The 3909-nt window shown below is 40.6% G+C and overlaps 1 pseudogene; it reads left to right on the top strand.

Annotated features, from left to right (window-relative positions):
• Positions 1 to 1994: 1994 nt before the first annotated feature.
• On the top strand, positions 1995 to 3285 carry LOC138986059 (ADP-ribosylation factor-like protein 6 pseudogene; annotated as a pseudogene).
• Positions 3286 to 3909: the final 624 nt, after the last annotated feature.

Genomic DNA, 3909 nt, shown 5'->3' with positions numbered 1-3909 from the left:
AAGAAAGAAAAGAGGTAATGACCACTCTATTCCCAACAGGCCTTGGTGACTTAGGCTGGTGGCCCATTTCTGGAACCTAAACAGGCTTGGTCCCATGCTGGTCTGAGCTGAGGCTGAGATGGCTGAGAACTATATTCCAGCAGATGAGTTCTGTTTTGGAAGTATATTGCCCAGTCCCCACTAGGTGGGACCTCAATCCCCAGATGCAGGCTGGCAGACCTGCCGGGCAGGGTGAGCTTTAAAAAACACCTGATGTCGGGGGCTCTTAGTATTGGGGTACCCACTGCCATTCTCCTTCCTTCAGTAAACACACCTACACCTACAACAGCGCCCTGTACATAGCACTGATCCAGGGCTTAGGATTTCTTTGGGATTGGTGGTAAAAAAAAATAAAATTTAAATTTAAAAAAATAAGGAGGAAGAGCTAATGAGATACAAGCCCTTGGGTGTTTGCTCAGGTTCTTTCCACTCAACTATACCACCCTGCAGTCCGTGGGGTCGCTACGAGTCGGACACGACTGAGTGACTTCACTTTCACTTTTCACTTTCATGCATTGGAGAAGGAAATGGCAACCCACTCCAGTGTTCTTGCCTGGAGAATCCCAGGGACGGGGGAGCCTGGTGGGCTGCCGTCTCTGGGGTCGCACAGAGTCGGACACGACTGAAGCGACTCAGCAGCAGCAGCAGCAGCAGCAGCAGCAGCAGCATACCACTCAGAAACAGGACTTGCTCTAAGGCTCTAGTTGCCTGAGTTACCGCAGTGAGGCATGAAGAAGTGCTGCCACCTAGTGGCCATTTCTTCTAACAACAACTTTAACACGGGGACATCTGGGCACTTAATATTCACCAGGCCTCTGGGGCTGTAAATGACCCGTCCTCTCACAAAATTCCCTGTGAAAGGTAACTGAAAAGGAATTCAAAGTAGGGCCGATTCTCCAGAAGCCAATTTCAAGGCCTAAATTCACCTCGTGTTCTTAAAAACAAATCACTTGAAAAATGCTCAGCATCGTTATTGATTAGAGAAATGTAATTAAAGTGATTTCTAAGCGATACCCCTGGCACCAGTCATCCAAAAGCCTACCCACAAGAAACACCGAAGTAGGCGTTCAATAAACAGAATCTTACTATGCTCTTGGTGCAATGTAAATTGCTAAAAACTACCATGGAGAGCAGTAGGGAAGTTCTTCCCAAAAAGAATAGAACCTCCACAAAACCCGGCAACTTCACTCCTAAGCAGGCATTTATTCAGAGAAAAAAATCCTTAGAAAATACACATGCTCCCCCAAGGGTTATTGCCGGGCAGTGTTTACAATATAGCCAAGGCATGGAAAAAACCCAGTTATCCATCCACAGATGAACAGATAAAAACAATGTGCTCCCAAAGAAAGGCAATGTCAAAGAATGCTCAAACCACTGCACAATTGCACTCATCTCACACGCTAATAAAATAATACTCAAAATTCTCCAAGCCAGGCTTCAACAGTACATGAACCATGAACTTCCAGATGTTCAAGCAGGATTTAGAAAAGGCAGAGGAACCAGAGATCAAATTGCCAACATCCGTTGGATCATGGAAAAAGCAAGAGAGTTCTAAAATAACATGTACTTCTGCTTTATTGACTATGCCAAAGCCTTTGACTGTGTGGATCACCACAAACTCTGGAAAATTCTTAGAGATGGGAATACCAGACCACCTGACCTGCCTCTTGAGAAATCTGTATGCAGGTCAGGAAGCAACAGTTAGAACTGGACATGGGGCAGATACTTGGGCTGAGGAAGAGACTACTACCCCTTTACCCAACTTGGAGGCGGCTTTGCTCTGGTCCAGGCATCCTTTCTGTGGAGGCCTAGAAAGAAAGGTACCCAGAACCCCCGCACCATATTCCCATCCCGAGACGGAGACGAGCGAGTCGTTCATTCCTGTTCTTCAGCAGCTCCGGGCCCACAAGACTAACCGCAAAGAGCAGCTGATTTGTGAATCCTTGCCTCACATTATGGGATTGCTAGACAGACTTTCAGGCTTGCTTGGCCTCAAAAGAAGGAGGTTCATGTTTTGTGCCTTGGGCTGGATAATAGTGGCAAAACAACAATCATTAATAAACTTAAACCTTCAAATGCTCAGTCTCAAGATATAGTTCCAACAATAGGATTCAGCATACAGAAATTCAAATCGTCTAGTTTGTCTTTTACAGTGTTTGACATGTCAGGTCAAGGAAGATACAGAAATCTCTGGGAACACTATTATAAAGAAGGACAAGCCATTATTTTTGTCATTGATAGTAGTGATAAATTGAGAATGGTTGTGGCCAAAGAAGAACTTCGTACTCTTCTGAATCATCCAGATATTAAGCACCGTCGAATACCAATCTTATTCTTTGCAAACAAAATGGATCTTAGAGATGCATTGACATCTGTAAAAGTATCTCAGTTGCTGTGTTTAGAGGACATCAAAGATAAACCATGGCATATTTGTGCTAGTGATGCCATAAAAGGAGAAGGATTGCAAGAAGGTGTAGACTGGCTTCAAGATCAGATCCAGTCTGTGAAGACATGAAAAAATAGTATTTGGAAACTTCAACAGTTTTCAGTTGAAGAAATATATATTAAGGCAAACTGAATACTTTACATTTTTTAAAGGTGTCTTTACATGTAAGAATACTTTATAATCTTCTACTTGCATTTATGGACTCTTAATGAGGTTTTTAAGAAGAATGGACTTCAGGTATGCTAATCTGGCCATTAATTATATCAAAACCAAATCTTCCCTCCAAAGAGTTCCTCCCTAGATTTATCAACTTCTTGGTAAAGGTCTACATTTGATTGTAATTAGAATGTTTATAAAGTCAGAGTTATCTCAGTACCCCATCATGATTAATGATATCTTTAATGCATTTTATTTTTTAATTGTCAAAAAATATAGTTTATGATATGACTTTGTGGTATGATGTGCTTGTGAAAAAGAACTTTAAATATTTATAAGGGTTCCTGGGTAAATTAATATATATTAAAGCTTTACTATATGTCACCATCAACATAACCTAAAATGTAACGTACCAACTAGTGTGCTTTGTATGCCAAAAAGAATAATGCTGTGTTAACATGGCATTTGGTGTTTTACTGTCAAACATTTGCAAATTATCTGAGACCAAGTTAAACAGAATTCATTTATTCAGTGAATACATATGAAATATCTCTGTATCTATACTAGTTTGGCATTGTCCTAGGCAATGGTGATAATAAGGTAAATAAAACATGTTGCTTATCCTCAGAGAACTTAAAAGATAATGAGGGAAAATTTGAGCATCTTTTCTTACATAGTGTCTAATTTATTTCATTGGCTGAATGAAAATATTGCATTTTAAGATTAAAAAAAAAAAAAAAAAAAAAAGAACTGGACATGGAACAGCAGACTGGTTCCAAATTGGGAAAAGAGTACCTCAAGGCTGTATATTGTCACCCTGCTTATTTAACTTAAATGCAGAGTTCATCATGAGAAACTCTGGGCTGGAAGAAGCACAAGCTGGAATCAAGATTGCTGGGAGAAATATCAATAACTTCATATATGCAGATGACACCACTGTTATGGCAGAAAGTGAAGAACTAAAAAGCCTCTTGATGAAAGTGAAAGAGGAGAGTGAAAAAGTTGGCTTAAAGCTCAACATTCAGAAAACTAAGATCATGGCATCCGGTCCCATCACTTCATGGTAAACAGATGGAGAAACAGTGGAAACAGTGACTGACTTTATTTTTCTGGGCTCCAAAATCACTGCAGATGGTGACTGCAGCCATGAAATTAAAAGACGCTTGCTTTTTGGAAGAAAAGTTATGACCAACCTAGACAGCATATTAGAAAAGCAGAGACATTACTTTGCTTGTCCATCTAGTCAAGGCTATGGTTTTTCCAGTGGT

The sequence above is a fragment of the Bos mutus genome, chromosome 28, assembly GCF_027580195.1.
Source record: "Bos mutus isolate GX-2022 chromosome 28, NWIPB_WYAK_1.1, whole genome shotgun sequence".
NCBI classification, from domain to species: Eukaryota; Metazoa; Chordata; class Mammalia; order Artiodactyla; family Bovidae; genus Bos; species Bos mutus.
This window is presented reverse-complemented; position numbering and strand designations above follow the sequence as displayed.